Here is a 17,618-nt window from a genome sequence, read left to right on the forward strand (position 1 = left end):
CCAAGAAGGCACATGGTGTTTTGGTAACATTAGATCAAATGTGAAATGCACATAATAAAAGCTTAAGAACATACACCCATTCTCACTTCGTATATTTATTTATTTATAAAAATCACGGTGAAAGCAATCCATTTATGACACAGAAATGCTTACAGAATTTACCATTGATTACAGAGCAGAGGACAAGGGTTGGGAGAATGTGACTTGAAAACCGTTGCCGGGGAAGGTGGAAGCATAAACCAGGGACGAGGACAGGATAGAAGGACATAGCAATGGGATGGTGGAGAAAATGCTGAATTAAGGATGGAGGGGTGACGGAAAAGTGCTGTAGGGTTGTCTATGAAGGGTAGGGAGAGAGGAAAACAGGATGTTGCAGTAGTGTAGAGTGCTAGGAAACAGGTTCTTCAGAAAGAAGGAGATCTTTGAGGTTGGATTTAAATAGGGGTAGAGTTGGAGTAATACTGAGAAGAAGAGGAAGAGCATTGGAAACGAGAGGGAGCACAGAGGACTCAAGTGCTGGCAAGGAAGTGTGCTCAGGATGATCTTAGCGAGTGAGGAAGAGAGTAGGGAGTGAGAAGAGCAGATAAGTAGGGTGGGGCGAGTCCATGGATAGTTTTGAAGATAATGAAAATGATGTTTTATTTATATAGCGCCTTTATCCAAAGCGCTTTACAGAGCACATATTTTCATACAATATCACCCAACCCAAATTGGTACTCAGATGAGATGATGAGATGATTAGAAGAAGGTTATACTTTGCCCTTTGTTTCATAGATAGCCAGCCAATCTGGCGAGGAGCAGAGGAGGTAGAGGTACAGCGAGAAAGGTTGAAAAGTGTGCACACTGCAAAGTTGAGGACTTTGTCCAGAGGTGAAAAAGCATAGCTGGGAGGGCCATAGAGTAGACTGGCACCATAGTCGAATCTTGAAATGGTTAGGGAGGAGATTAGCTGTCTGGCAGTACTGAAAGGAAGACAACAGAGTTTTCTATATTTTCTATTCTATGTTATTGCTTTCCGTTTGAGTCCAGCATGAGCATCTCTACACGTTACACTAACACAGAATCAATAACAAACAGCAGTGAATGGTTACTGAGAAGCACCAGAATAACTGACCCATAGTCATAGTGCACTGCGGAGGGGAGGGGTACCACATGGAGAATTGCTGTCAAAGATGGCTTAAAATAGGGATCTGTCATGTGTGCTTGTGCATTTCCTCTTTAATGCTTACATAGGAGCCCTGGCGATTACTTTGAGGGTGGTCCAGTGCCTGCCCCAAACCCGTGGGCAGCACATACCCAGTCATGATGTATGTAGATGATGCTGTTCTACTCTCCAATGCCCGGATTGGTTTGGAAATGTTAATGAATGGAATCCAATTTTACTCATCGAAAAACAGCTTAAAACATCAATATAGAAAAAACTAAAACCAATATTAAGTATGGGTGGAGGACTACATGGGGTTATGGTTCTAAGTGATCGTTCAATATCCCGAGTAGCACAATTCAGGTAACTTGGACTATTTTTACTTCTAACAGCTACTGGAATGCCCTCATAGAACAGCAAATACATAACGCTTTACCTTTAACAAGACCACTGGGAAAATTGGAAGGACTTTATAGGCCGTCATCAGTATTTACCCCTCATCTGTTTGCATTCCTCTAAAATAGCTATAATGGCCCGTTGTGGAGCACAGTTGTGGAACTCATGTACACATTATAAGTTCACAACATTGGAAGACACATTTTTGTGCGGGTAATTGGCCTACTACCAAATACACCAGTTGAATTAACCAGGCTAGAATGTGGCGTTTGGCGTTTGTATTCGAGGGCTGACCATCTTTCGACAATGCAACTTAAACTTAAACTGTGCTTTACCAAAGTACAGCGAAATAACAGTAAAGTAAACATGAAATAATTGTTACATTTTAAAGTAGATTTTACACAGGTCTGCGGGTGGAAAGATAAGTGTGCCTCTTGTTTTATCTTGTTAGGGCCTAGAAGTGGTCAAAGTTTTCACACTCTGCTTTCACATCAGAGATAAGCCCCGATGTTATGTTATGCTCTAACTTCCCTGTGTGATGCTGCATCTTTAAGTGGCCCGCCGGTCATTTTGATGTCCGCAGGTCCCATCTTTAAGATATGGCTCTGCGTAATCTCTGCATCAGAATTCAGTGTCCCCAATGTTGCAGGTAGTCCTGTTGGCTCCAGTGGCTTTTGCATGATGCTCCATGCTGATTCAGTTGGTAAGTATTTCGAAGCTGGGAAATATGGCACTCCCGTCCAAGTGCTTGCTCTTCTCTAACCCTTTCGTAAAGGGTCAGAATCCTGCAAGGGTGAAACTGTGCGGACGGATAATTCATAGTAATCCCTGCAAGCCTTATTCTGATGGTGATAATGAACAGACTCTGACACTTCCTATGCATCCTTGCAAGATGTATTCTGATCTCCAACACAATGGTTGAGTGGTAGTGCCACTTGCCTCATAAAAGATTAGGTAATTGTTTGTGAACCATCACTCTGGTATGAGCACCTAACATCGTTAACCTGCTGATTTTGGGGGGGCAAAGGTGAGCGGAGGCTTGTTCCCCTGGGGTTTGACTGGGTTTTGAGAGGTCTTGATTCACTCCCCGAGGGCACAGGGAAGTTGGGCCGTTTCTAATGGAATGGGAGCTGCGGATCTGAAATTGATCTACCTTCACTGAACCCCGTAGTCTGACTATTGGTAGGGGGACTCTGAGAATCACAACCATGGCCACCTCCAGTTAGCTCACCACACCGGTAGGCCAGCTTGCCTGGCCCCACAGTCTTCTGCAGCTCTTGGGATGGAGTCGGGATACTGAATTTGTCACATAAGTGCCATTCAAGTGAGAAAAATCTACAATCTAAAATGGCTGACCAACCTGTATTGCATGGGCTTCCCCCTATCATGTGACAGAGAACAAAACATTAAGTGGTATGGGTGTAAGAGGACAATGTAAGAAACATATATAAAAGGGAAGCTTGTAGAAAGGCAGAAAACCTACTGTTAAAGCGCCCTGAGCAGAGTGCACTTAAGTAGGAAGATGTGCTGCTGGATTGGTTGGGTCCCTATAACGCTCTGAGCCTAAAGCACTGAGGACCATGAAGTGCTGAGCTGGTGGAAACACTTTGATACCTGAATTCGCAAAGATCCCAGAAAGTGCTGTGAACCTAAAAAAGGAATACAAACCCAAAATTGTCAGAAAAACTTGGGGAACCTTGCAAGTGCTATGAAACTAGACATGTAGGGAAAGAATGTGAACTGACCAACACTTGTGAAGGTTACGAAACACTGGGAAACCCTAAAGTTCTAATAAAATATCAAACATTGTGAACTTGTGAAACCTTATCAAGCTGTGAAGCTAGAAAGTTTTGATGGTAAGTAAGCATATGGACGAATATAATACTGAAAACCTGTGTTGGGCGATATGGATCCCAGAAATGGTCTACAACAAGGCCTGTTGCCTCAAAAATGCAGTGTATTTTAAACAAATTTGTTGTCCTAACATGCAAGGCCAAAACCTCAGGGACAACAGAACTGTTATGAATTATGGAACAAACAAAAAGTACTTTGCTGGAAGGTCTAAAAAAGGGCCGCGTTTTACAGGTTTGTACCCCACCTGACAATGAGGCAAGGAAGAGATTGCTGATTTCCTGTTTTCAGGAAGAATTACATTAGTTGTTCCTGAAATGGTGTAACCATGAGACCATTAAAAAACGATGGATGGGCCTATAATCCCAATTAACCCAGGAAACCCTGTGAACTAAGGGAGAAGGCTGTGAACGCCCTTTGAGAAGCCTGAGAAAAGGCTAAGGGCGCCAGTTGTTGCAGCAAGAGGCACCAAAGAGGGTAGAAGACAGCTTTGAGTGAGTGACTGATGGAGATTGTCTCCGACCCTTATTCCGATACTAAGACAAGAAACTGGGCAGTGCCTCTTGAAAATTGTTCCTTTGAAGACGAAAGCCTCTAGCAATATCGAGCTGCCAAGATAAGTGTCACGACTCGCTCCCTTCGCTCCCGTTCCCGCCACTTGGGGGCATGTTTTGGGGTTTATTCCCTACTGGACATTTCCTCCGAACCTTATGCTACAGTGTTGTGATGAATTGGGAGCGCTAAAACCTTATTTTCCAAGTTACTTCCCTTCCGGATCCATTGCAGGTTTTTGGTAGCCAGCATGCTACTTTAATCAAATGACTATGCTTCCCAGAATGCCTGGCTCACTGCTTCACCTCCTCCCTTGCAGGACAAGGTTGGGTGGAGGATAGGCAACACCTGTGGCTGCAGGTGCAGCAGGCGGCACACCTGAGGGGTGTGCTCGTTAAGCAGCTTTAAAAGCCTCAGTTTGCTTCAGTCCAGCGCTGGTCATTGTTGCAGTGTTCCTGTTGTGACTGGTCCCTTGTTCCTTGTTCCTAGCTTTCGTGCCTAGTTCCTAGTTCCTGTTTCTTGTTCCTCTGCCCTGGATTTCGGATTCATGTGCTTAATTGATTTCTGCTTTCTGGATTTCCCTTTCTGTCTTCCTCTGTTTGCAGGCAGCCTTTCTCTGTGCTTTACCCTTTGATGCAGCCCAGTTTGCCTGTGTTCTCTGTTTCTTTGATGCTGTCCTTTGCTACTGAAAAACTTGATGCATTAGTCTTTCCCTTTATAGATTTAGCTTCCTGCCTTTTCTCCTTGGATGGGTGGGAAAAGTTTCCTTTTGTGATATCATTTTCCCTGCTCCTGATCCTTACCTTCTATTGGGATCCATTCCATGTTTTCCATTGCACTTCTGCATTTATTTCCCATTTGATTATTAGGTGTGGGGTGTCGTTGTAACTAGTCCCTGTGTGAATGCCTTTTGTTTTCCTCACTAATCTACAATCACAATTCCTACTTGCCCCTTGACTTGGGTCTAATGAATTTAGTTATCCTCCACCCATTGCTGTTATAGCCTTCTGGGTCCCTGTTTGATCTACTGGGTTCGTGAATTTACTGACATTCAAGTGGTCTTTCCGGTCCTCGTGAGTACTGTTTCTAAGTTCCTTATTCAGTACATCCAGAGTGTCAGCTCACAGATCCTGTCCTTGCTGTTCTCAGGTAACCAGGGAAAGACCATTACATTTGGATCCCGGCCCTGAGGGTGGCTATGCGAGTGAGGATCACCTGGGTGGAGGAGACTTGGGGAGTGGGGAGAGGGCGTCCTTAGGTGAGGCATGGTGTCCCCCATTTCCCTTTTCCCACAGACCCTTCATCTCTGAAGCCTTTATGGGATTTTGCCAGCCTTTTCTTTTTCTATGGCTCCCCAAAAATTATGCCCTAAATTGTACCAGTATGGTACTGGGACGAAGAAGAGGATGAATAGACCAGCACATCCTCATGTTGAAAGAACAAACATCTATCAAGCCCAGCCAGCTACTAGGACGAGGAGGATGACAACAGGACCATGGCAGGACTACCACTTTGCTGATGAGCGGTCTAGTCCTTTTTGTAAAGGTAATGAAGGCTGGAGCTTTAAAAGATGGAAGCCGAAACCAAATGGAGTCAGCTGTGGGAGCACAGTCAGCTGTGGAGGCAGAGTCAGCTGTGTGCAAGCGGACCTCTCAGGTGTGGCAGCGTGCAGGGCTGGAATGGGAACTAAAAGAGGCCCTGTAAATAATAACTGGGGACCAAAAGAGGCCCTGGAAATAAAGTTCAAAGTGGCCCTATATGTCACATTTTCAGCAAGCCCAATGCTTTTCCTATGAGAAAATTTGGAAATACCACAGAAAAGAGGCCCAGCGTGCAGAGGCCCACCGGGAAATCTCCAGAGTTCCCTAAAGGCCAGTCCACTCATGGCAGCGTGGCAGGAGGAGCGCTCAGGACCTGTGAAGCAGTGCAGAGCATATGCAGCGGGAAGCGAAGTTTGGACATGTTATCATACTTTGGCATGTACTTTTAATGGTAAAGCCAACTGGAATATGTTCTCATGTGGGGATACTGCCATATATTGGCCGAACAAACATTGACATTTTTTCTCATAGTATTATTACTGGGATTATGCACAAAGCAAACATGAGTATGTTCTTATATGGGAATAATAGGGTATAATGGTGCAGTCAGCATGCAAATGTTTGGGCACAGCCAGTGTGAAAATGTTTTATACTGGCACATATTGTGGGAAAAGGCATCATGAAAATGTGTTGGAGAAATGCTCCTGTGCACTGTTGGTGATTTGCATCTATTGGATTCTTTTCGTGAGTTACTCTACAAAACCCGCACTCTTTGGCTTTTTACCCAATTTGCTCTAAAATGCATCATTTCCACCCAGTATTTAAAAACATTTCTTGGGGGAGAACCCCCCTCAAAACCTTGCTTGAATGGTGCAGGCTCCCTCGCTATGCTCAGTCGCTCTGGCATATCTGGGACAAACATTTACGCCCTCCAGTTGAACAATTCACCAGCCGCCACTGGAGAAGACGAGAGCAACCGCACAGAGAAACAGGAACGATGGTGGCGGAAGACCTCGCGAGGAGTCATAAGACCAAATGGTGAGTGCAACCAGGAAAGGGGGAAGACTGGGCTGGCCGGTGGTGATATCATTATAGCAAAATAAGGCATTTTTGAATATCTAAGGCTATGAAAGCAAAGCAAGGCATTTTTGAATATCGAACACCATGAAAGCATGTTAAAGCAAATGAAATGCACTTTTGAAAATTGAATTAAATTAAAACAAAGCATTTTTGAATAGCGAATGAAATGAAAACAAGTTGGGAACACTGGCATATTGCGAGGAGAAAGAAAGACTGAATCATACTAAGAGGAAAGTTGTGAACTGTAGTGAAATAATGAACTACATGAAATGAAACGAGTGCTAGCAAAGCCAAGGGAGTGCAGCGAGTTGTGTGCAGGATATGATAAATCCAACATTTAGCACAGCCAAGAAAGTGCAAAGAACTGTGAATCGTAAGGAAACAAGCATTGGCAAGAGCCAACAAAACATAGGAAGATCTGACAAACACAAGGTGGTTAAACAAGCCACTACTCAGTGTCAGGAGAGTGGGACACATATGAATGAGGCAAACCTCACTGCTGAGGATAAGCAGTGGACTGGTTGTGAAGACATCATGAAGCAAGACAGCCAACAGACTTAAAGTTCAAAATAAGATGGTTTATTAACTCTAATGTCGGGATGGTTGAAGGCCTAACTTGCTCTATACTAAAGTGGGATTTTCCTACTTGAATGAAACTAAAGAAAGTCTTAGTCTGAAGGTTCAACTTAAAGATTTGTCTGTGTCCAAAACCTATCCTTGACCTCACAACTGAAGCTAAACAATATGTATGGATGTCAATAATAAAAGAAAAGGTGATTAACACAAAGCTCTGAGCTTCTTCCAGCTCCTAGCTTCCTCTTCAGCTCCCCTTCCCCAAGTTTAAGAAATGTCCAATACTCTTGAGGTTCCCTTTCCCAAGTTCAATGCTATATAGTTCCACACACTCCCCTGGGTTCCCTTCCCCAAGTTCAAGGCAACACTGTTCAAAAGAAAAGGGTTTTGAGGCTCTGTCCCAGAGATAGCATTATGGTTCATCAAGTCTCAGGGTTCCCTTTCCCAAGACTTCAACGTAGCAACCTATACCTGCCTCAGTCTTTCAATGTTTAACACAGCTCCAGGTCAACTTGACACTTCTGGATTGCATTAACAGTTCATTTACAGTGCTTCTTCGTGATTTGTTTCACCATGTCTTCGGTTCTCACAATGAAAGGTTCCCCAGTCTCGGTGCAGTTGTCAGACAACACGGTCCACCCATCACAGGTTGCGCAACCAGGAAGCTCAGGCTCTTCAGCCCACACAGGTTCTTCTGTCTCTTCCCTGTGTATAGATTCACACTCACTTAGTTTCTTGGCATTATGTGCAGTTTCACAATCTCTTGGCTTTTCCTGGGTTGCCCCTTGGCTTTGTTTGCCACTATGTGTCACACATCCTCTGCCAGTCTTTGGCCTTGCCGCACTGTATTCATTCATAAAGTTAACTTTGTCGTGGTCTTATTTATCCCCCACCTTTCTGTCATTCTCTTTCACACTTGCACTCTTATTTCTCGTGTTCGCTTTAAATGGGCACTTTCCCTTTAACTTTCATTGGCTCATAAGCTTGCCCACAAAGGTTTTGTTCAGTTTGGTATTCAATATTATGATTAGTATTTCGGCTTTTGTAAAGAATGTTGTCTGTTGTTCCCTTCAATTCGCTAAATAACACTTTCATTTCCTAGTTCTGGAAATTCTCACACGCGACTTGTATTTTAATTGCTGTGTGAAATAAACGCTTGCGCAATTGTCTGCAATGGTATGCTACTTAGTTTCAGCTCACGTGTCGATTCAGATGATTCAGACAATGGGAATCACTTTAACCATACTGCAGCATTACTTTTAGGCGTTCACGTGCATAGCGGTCTGTGATTTCAGGACTCAGAGATACTCACTAGCCTCTTTGAAGTGACTTGGTTGCACAGCGCACCTTGATACAAACTGCTGCTGCTTCTGTCTTCTCACTGGGGGCTTCAGACTGCCCTTCGACCCACCAAACGTTGTGTTGAAAACGACGAGCACTTTCCATCACAGTTTCACACTTCACTGCTTTCTGCTGCGTGACCTTTGCCACACAGCCTTCAACATTGCATGATTGCTAAGTGATGTAAACATGATTTTGAACCTCCATTTTTTACAATGTAAAATATTGGTAACAAATATACAATCTAAGCATCAGCCACCACTCCCATTAGTCCATGTAACAACCCCCAGCAATTATTTGCTCTTACTAGGGAGCAGAGGCACCAATAATGCTTCAGACCATCTCTGTCTCTTCTGGATTAACACTTGTGAGTGAGTGTTCTGTGAGGAGCTTCAATTGTTCTTCATTGATGTCATCTCTTTCTAAGTTAATGCAGTGGGCATTTAAATCACCGGCTAGCATTATATATTCTTTTGGATTCTTTAGCTGCCAGAAGGACAATAACTCAGCCACCCAATTCAACAATGAGTCAGTGTACATTCCGTCAGAGGGATCGTAGACGTTTAATATTAGAGTTTTAGTGCAGGCTGTCAACGAAATTCTTAGTTTCCACTGCTAAACCATAGCCACAAGCAACCAACTGCTTTATAACCTAGTCGGAGACCTATGCATAATCCACCTTTGGGCCTCCCAATCCGGCCCCTAGTTGCTGGAAGTAGAAATATTCGATAACCAGCAAGCGAGAAAGTCATTGTTAGCCACGTCTCCTGGAGCCAAAGAATTTTGACCGAAGTCAGAGTAGCAATTCTTACTGGGTTTGAAGTGAACAATCTAAATCCCATCATATTCCATGATAGGACGGGGCCCCATTAGGAAGGAGCCAGAGGTCAATAAAGAGGGTCATCTAGGGGTGGTGCCCCGATCTCGTTAAATTTCGTACGCTTTAATTTGTTGGCCTTGATTACGCCTCTTTTTTATTCAAGTCGATTTAGTGGATACTTTGTCCTCCATGGTATACATCGGGGACCCAAATTGTTCTTTGTTCAAAAGGTTGTGGTAAAGTTGCATACAATAGAGCATCGAATAACATTTGTTGGCAAATGTCATGAGCCTTTCTGCAACCCTACCACTAACCAGCATAATCACCAACCAATTGGTTTGACTATGAAAAATTGTCAGTTCTACCCTTTCATTGTCTTGTGAAGTCATAAATGACAAATCTTCAATTTATTTAAACAGTAGCATCAAATTTCTTCTATTTAGAAATGGACTGTCGCTAGATGGCTCAATTTCCTTGATACATATACATTGTGGATAGAGTGATGTGGTTTTAGGTAACTTACCATACTGTAAGTTATGTGGATTAGTCCACTTACATTGTTGAGCCTTATAGAGGGGTTGTAAGGGACTGACAAAGTCACTGGTTATCGGCATTGTGTGTATATATCCATGATCCCTCCCCTCTTTGGGCAGAGGCTTAAGCTCTTTCCTCCAATCCAATTTCGTAGCCACATTCTGTGAAGGTTTCCAGTCAATATTCACCACACATTGTGTGGCCATATCAATGTGTACCTGCTGCACCTTGATTGCTTGGCCATTGGTTCTTGTTTGGATAACACTGTACCCTGTGTTTCTAGCAAGGGTGGGAGTCCCTCCTCAGGGAATTGCAGCCGTTTATCTAGGGTGCCAGACTGGAACTCTCGTATGATTTGTAAGTGTTCCAATCTTATTAGCATTTAACATTGTTCCCAGTAGTGCTGATGCGTTGTTGGGGGGTTTTGCAGGAAGTCCTTTTTCATGAGACACTTGAGACTTAACATTATTTTCTACGCTTTCTATGCTTTTATAGTGCTTTTGGTTGACTAGTAACTGTAGGAACTCAATACCTGACCGATGTTACCCTTCCTTGCCTTGGTTTGCATCCAGAAGTAGCATACAATGCTCAGAGATGGAACGAGGAGAATATAGCATACTTGGATCAATCGGTATCTCTCCGTCCGCATCTTCCTCACCATTAGTCTCTGCACTTACACCAGTCACGCCCCTTTCCGTCACATTGCTCTTCAGAATCACATCCACTACTTTGGCCAGAACAGAATCCTCTTAATTGTTCTCTGTTCGTTGGCCAGCATGGAGCATAAGCTGAAAATCGCGCCCATTGTGACTGGGCTAAAATTTGATTAATTAAAATTGGCTTTGTTCTGAGTTGTATTTTCAGACATGCTTGAATCTTCCACATCCGGCAAATGTGTATTCACTATATGTTCGAGATCAGGAGCAATTGACAGGTTTGTAGGAGGTAGTGATGCCTGTACTTCAAATGCAGGAGCCTTTCCTGCTAGGTAAGCACGTCTTAGGTTCAGGCACATGTTTAGCACAGAGTTGTTACTGTCAATTTTGGCAAAAAGTTGGGTGAGCTGGCCACAACCGGTAGACACTCTGGTCTTGTCGTAGATAAGACTGGGAAAAATGTATCATTCTTTTCTTGGTACCGTGGCAATCTCTCCATAGAACATGTTAACCTGGAACTATTCACACCTTTCTTTGTAAACAAGTCCCTATGACTGGTTAATAGATTGCTCAGGCCAGACCTCTGTGGTGCCGGAGGGCTGATCCCTCCATCTATGCCCAGGATGAGTTCACCAGAGCCTATGTCAGCCATGTCCAGAGTAGATTCAAGAGATATTTGTACACTATGTGGTTTGGCCATACTCTGATTTCTAGTGTCGATAGGCCGATGCTGACTGGCTTGGCTGCGTAAGGTATACATGCGAGCGGATAGTGATTTAACAAGTTTCTTCTTGTGGCGTTGGCCTTCCCTTTTTGTCATTAGTTAGGCAGACACAGAATGGTATGCAGTGGCAATTATTGGTATGTTCACCTCTTCAATAATTCCCAGTGTTTGAGTGAAACCAATTGTCTCTACAAACATCAAGAAAATTCTTCTATAGTGAATAGCTACTTGGGTGCAGCCAAAAAAATTAAAGTGCCTTGAAGGGGGAAGGGGTGTGAGACCACCAACAGGTCTTCAATAGCTAACTCTGCTGGCAAGGAGGGACCCCTCACCCTCCCCACACCCAGATATCAAACCACTGCACATGCTTTACAGTATCTAGCAACCTAAAGGCTGCTTTAAAGTGGCAGATAAGGACTCCAATAGCTGTTGAGACGGGTCCAACATGGCAGTCCAAGCTGTTAGAGAAAGGCACCTGTGTGCATGTAACGCTTGTAATGCTACAGTGTCAAGACGCACTGCTTAATCAGGAAAACAACAAAGGCAGCCGCTTCGTTCCTCTCAGAACCTTCCTGCAGCCCACATAAATGATCAACAAATAGTGATATAACTTAGCCCCCACTTGACAAAATAATTTAAAACCTTGCACACACATTCAATGTTGGGTCTATAATCTATTTGCAAACATTTGTGCAGATCCGTCAAATGGCACCAAAATTATAAGCCATCGTAAAATGTTGAGACCCCCCCTCTAATGTTGCCCCCTCGTGACAAAATCCCACCAAACATTGTGCAAACATTCAAAGGTGGGTATAGGATTATATCTCAAAATGTAATGCAGTTTCATTGAAAGTTGCCAAGGTTATAAGTCATCCAAAAACTGCTATTTGCCGACCCTGTAATGCAGAAATACGCATGGATGTCCTCGAACTTTTGTCAAGTTCGCAAACACTACAGGAATGTCGCCAGACATCTGAGATGTTTGTGGGCATCAGAGATGACAAAACAACCGATTTGGGGATTTTTATGGCCATATTTCATCCCATATTCATTACCCCAGAGATTGTTTCATTTCTGTGACAACTGTAATGTATTTTTTAATGTTTTTACTGCATTGTCCGTGGACTAAGGATGCAGTTTGTGAATCCAACATGGCGTCCGTTTTAAATTGACCAATCAGCGTACACATACGATGTCTGCAAACTTTACGTGACTCTCTGATTGGCCCAGAGGTGTGAGGAAGTGAGTCCGCGGACCGGACGCAGCTATCACTAATTTATTTATTTACATTTTGGGCATTTTTTTTTAATCTATAGGGCAAATTAACTCCCAATTTGCAAAAGCAGGCTTTCAGGACCAGCACGTCGCTTCTCGCGTAAGTTTGGTGCAAATCCGTCTAGCAGTTTGGGCTGTAGACGCAAGCAAAAAAATATCCTATTCATGTCTATCCGGATTTCAAAAGCTTTGAGTCTCCCCTTATAACTTTGCCCCCCCCCCTCTTGACGAAACCACAAGAAACTTTACAAGATAATTCAGAGGTTGCTATGTTTTTTTTTTTTGGGCAAGGTTTTGCGCCAATTCATTGAACGGTGTCAAAGTTATGAGCTGCCCCAAAACTGCTCTTCCTATGGGTTGAGCAACTTAACCATAACTACAGGGCTCCTATCGCAGGCCCTGTAATATATATATATATATACATATATATATATATACACACTAGCAGAAGTACCCATTCTCCAAACGGGTTCTATGGACAGACATGATAAAACTGATCATGTAGGTCGATGCACCCTGAAGTAAACTGCACTGAGAATGGGCACGTGTGGCTGGCTGGTATACCCCGGAGCAGACGTTGGGGGGAGGCGAGAGTTGGTGTGCTGCTGCATACTGGGACCTTCTGTGCTCTCTCCCCACCTGTTGCCTCACCCTGGCGTGGTGAAGTTCATTGCAGTGCAAATATCTTGGAAACCGTGCACCCTAGGGCCTAGAGCTCGAGTTTTCTTCCTCGTGGCGGGACGGGTCCTTCTACGGCCACATTGATGTTTCACGGATCTCAGGCAACCGTCTCAAGCGTGAAGGTGCTGAAATGCAGGGAAAGCATTGGGGTATCCAAATGTTGTGTAGCTAATAATGTCTGTAGGGTTCTCATAGGTAACTATGTAAAATGTGTTGCAGGTTGGTGAAACAGTGTGGAATTGTATAAGGAACAATGCTTCGACAAGTCACAAACCCACAATCAAAATTACTTGTGCTGAAATCCAGGGAATGGGGTGGGGCGGGGTGTCAAAATATCATGAAGGCAGTAATGCCCGCAGGGTCCTAACAGGTACCTATGCAAAATTTGGCACAGATTGGTGAAACAGTGTGAAATTGTATAGGGGTTTTTCAATTTGGGGAGGTCTCCACCCCAAGCCCCCCAATTTCCTTGCTTTATTATCCCACCCCAAGTCCCTCCCCACCCCTTTCAATCCCTTACCCCACCCCATATATATTTTTTATAGACAATTCGATATTTTTTCATTATTTTTAATTCGTTATTGAAGTGATTTGTTGTTCTCAATTCGATTCGTTGAAATAACTTTATACAGGAACAATTTGTCACAACCCACAAACAAATGTTACGACCTTCGTCTTCATCTTTTGTAAAAGCCTAAATTGGCTAAACACAAATAAACAAAAAAAAAAACAACAAACATTTTTTGACTTGTGCTGAAATCCAGGGAGCGGGGTGAGGTGTCCAAATGGCATGTAGCCAGTAATGTCTGTAGGGTCCTAACAGGCAACTATGCCAAATTTGGCGCAAATTGGTGAAACAGTGTGGAATTGTATAAGGAACAACACTTCGCAACAAATCCCACCACAAAAAACACATTTTGACTGAGTGAAGGGGTACTCAAGAGTGACAATGAATCCACACCAGGTCTGCTCTTAGTCAGTCTTGAAGCACAGGGGCAAGGCAGGGCGTTCCCAGGAAAGTATTGGTCGCCCTAGAACACCACAAAATCTGCAGAAAGCGGAAATGCTTTCACTGTTCCACTCAACCCTATACCCGGGTTCAGGACACGAACCACAAGAGCTCCAGAATTCCTGCAGAAAGAACGATTTGGCTCAAATGATATCATTATAGGTTAAAGGAGTACAAGAAGCGAGAGTGGCAACTTGTAAAATAAGGAGAGCTGGGCTGGGCCAGAGTGAAAATAAAGACAGAAATTAGCCTAAACTGTATATGGGCCTAATACACGGATTAAAATAATAACCTATACATTACAGAAATACTAACTTAATATACACGTGTGTATTTGAACGCACAAAGCAAAGCATTCGAACATAAACGAGAAATTCGGGGTAAAAGGCTGTGGGGCAGAGGGCATATAAGGAAAGGAGAGAAGAATGGTGGAAAATGTGGGTTTAAAGCCTGCTAGTGCACGGGTTGGGGGCGGGGGGCATATTGGTTAGTAAAAAACACAAGCTCAACAGCTCGTCATCTCCCGTACTACTATCCATCCGTCGTCAACCCATCGCATGCGCTACACATGATCCACCCCCCTCTACCATCGTTCACTCAACTCCATTTGTGTCCACTCTTCGCCTCACTTTCATGATCGCCTTCCCAGCTCCCTTCTCACCTGTCATTCTCTCCTTGCCTATTCCTGTCACCCTCCTCACTTGATCATCCTTCGTCCCCTCTATCCTCGTTGTCCCACGGGTGCTCCGCCCTCAAGTGTACGTCGTTCGTTCCCAGTGTCTGTCCTCTGCCCCCTCCCCCCTCCTTTCTTACCTGCTTCCCGTCCATATCTCTAACTGCACCCCTCACGCTCCATTCTCTTCCCAGGAATAAAGCAGCTGCCCCATTGGACGACAGCCCTCGGTCTCCTTTGCTCATTGGTTGCCGCGGTCCTCGCTTCCAATTGTCTTTTTTCTACTGAGAAATGACAACATCCCTCATTAAAGAGCTGCTGCGCGCGCATTGCCTGGCACTGCAGCTGCACAACAGCGCTCCCCTGATTGCTAGAGCAGATTCTTGCTCTCATTAGCTTATTCACCTGTACGGTTTACTCCAATTGGTTAATAAACAGAATATCCAAAATTTTGATCCATTCGCAGGCTCTGCTGCACATGCGAGTAGCCCAATATGAAGACTGCTCATCGTTCTGCCGTGTCAAGTTATGGACACTCAGGTTGTCAACAGTCTTAACGAAAATCAGTGGTGTTGCCAGAATTTTTCTCAGACTGGGCATGCACTGTTGTGTGGCCCAGCGGCGGATGGGGAGCCACTCATACATGCACACACACAGTCATGCACAGAGATGCAGGACGCGATGTTGCCGGTTGCATCACCCGGCGGCAACTGCCGCACGGACTTCCTTTATTCTCTATCCGCATGCGCGGGCCCAAACGAGGCTCACGCATGCCCAGTGCACACTCGGGACGTCACATCCCTTTTTATCCTTAACAACAAACAACAACATGAAGTTAACTTAGTGAAACATTAACTGGAGGGACCTGAACGCAGGTCTCTTCCCATCACTTTCTGTTGGCCACCGGTATCCTTAGCTCAGTCCCCTGAGTCCAAAACATAGTCCTTGAGACGGGCAGGCGGTCTCCTGGACACTCTTGATGGATACCTAGACGTGACTGGTGGGGCCTCCGTGCTCGCTTCCGCCGCTGGGGCTCCGATGTTCATGGGTTCCTCACCCAGCTCTTCAGGGCCCTCTTCCTGGGCGGGCACGGCTTCTGGACTGGACATTCCTGTTGATGTGTCCACCTTCTTGAAGAAAGACACATTACGCGTGACCGTACCACGCTCACAGGCGGCCGTCACTATGGTCCCCTTTACATTGGTGACCTTCCAAGGGTGTGGTTCAAACGGTAGAGCTAGCTTTCCTTCGGGGTGACGGTTCTTGACTAGCACTGAATCTCCGACACGGATCTCCTTGCCCTGCAGGCCTCGTCTGTCACTTTCCTTCTGGTTGTGTATGGCCCGCTCTTGTCGTACTTTTTCATTGTCTATGATGCCCGGACTCCTTCCCTCAATTTCAGGTATCATTCCTCTGGGGCAGCGCCCAAACAGTGCCTCCGCCGGGGCGACACCCGTGGACTGATGGGGTGTGGTCCGATATTCCCGCAAGAACTCCACTAGCTTCTTCTGCAGGCCATCACCTCCGTTGACCGAGATCCTCAGCACTTTATTCAGCGTGCGCATCATTCTTTCCGCTTCTCCGTTAGCGCGAGGCCACAGTGGCGAGACTCTGCGGTGCTGTATTCCCCTATCACGGAGATATTGCGCAAATTGGTTGCCGGTAAACGGCGGCCCGTTGTCGGAGCAGAGCATCTCCGGAAAACCGTGCGTTGCAAACATTCTGTCGAATGCCCTCGTGGTGAATTCTGTTGCTCGTGCAGGATCCCATCCTCGTCGCCAGTTGTTGTGTGGCCCAGCGGTGTATGGGGAGCCACTCATACATGCACGCACACAGTCATGCAGAGAGATGCAGGACGCGATGTTGCCGGTTGCATCACCCGGCGGCAACTGCCGCACGGACTTCCTTTATTCTCTATCCGCATGCGCGGGCCCAAACGAGGCTCGCGCATGCCCAGTGCGCACTCGGGACGTCACATGCACTATGCTCACACCACGGGCCTAGGACAGGGCACGACTCACGAGCGTGTATGTATCGAAATGGAATGTTTGCTTTTGCGGTCCACAATTCCAGACCAACGTTTGAGCTTTAATAGGTTGTCCTTAATGCATTTTACATTAATGATGTTACTATTACCAGTGGTGGAAATGGAAAAAACATTTGAAGGGGTTCCCACAAGGGCCGGGGTCGGGGTGGAGTTTGGGGGATGTTAGATTGTAGACTGCATCATTCATGCCCTGCATGCAATATGACCACAGGAATGAATCCGTTCAATAAATCACAGGGAGTCGTGCTGATGAGTCTCATCTCTCTTTATTTCAGCGTGAAACTGAGGAACCTCAGGCGATAACCCTGCCCCTACTATAACACGTGGGGCGCAGCCCACCAGAACAATACAATAGAAAGGAGACTTGGGTCCATGACAATTGATTGTCAGATAACAATAGAAAAGGGACACAACAGGGGAGGGGCAGAGTTCTGAGCAGGCAGAGTTCAGAGGGGGCAGAGCTGGCAGTTGAACTCCGATCAATGGGTGTTCGAAATAGTTTAAAAATGGAGCAATTACTTTCATGCCTTGAAAAGTTCACAAACCATAGTAAGATACGACACAAATATATTTGTGTGTGTATCTTAATATGATGTGTGTACTTTTCAAGCCATCTTCTCAAGACTACAAATACCAGAATCTATTTGGGAAAGGCAATGATCACCTAGTCCCCAGCTTTGCAGGCTCGATAATTTACTGCTCTGTGTGCTCGCACAGATCA

At 45.0% G+C, this 17,618-nt stretch overlaps 1 protein-coding gene across 3 annotated transcripts in view; it reads right to left on the reverse strand.

Moving 5' to 3' along the window:
* The window catches only part of LOC138452840 (ATP-sensitive inward rectifier potassium channel 11-like), a 98,887-nt gene extending 83,780 nt beyond the window's left edge, over positions 1-15,107 (reverse strand). The window contains exon 1 of one of the 3 annotated variants that reach the window (XM_069605184.1): positions 14,991-15,107. The gene's annotated coding sequence lies outside the window, so the exon portion shown is untranslated. Of the gene's footprint in view, positions 1-14,838; positions 14,969-14,990 lie in introns of those variants that run through there. The other 2 variants (XM_069605183.1, XM_069605187.1) reach the window with 2 other exon arrangements.
* Positions 15,108-17,618: the final 2,511 nt, after the last annotated feature.

This window comes from Ambystoma mexicanum, chromosome 1p, assembly GCF_040938575.1.
Source record: "Ambystoma mexicanum isolate Mex_15411 chromosome 1p, UKY_AmexF1_1, whole genome shotgun sequence".
Taxonomy (NCBI): domain Eukaryota; kingdom Metazoa; phylum Chordata; class Amphibia; order Caudata; family Ambystomatidae; genus Ambystoma; species Ambystoma mexicanum.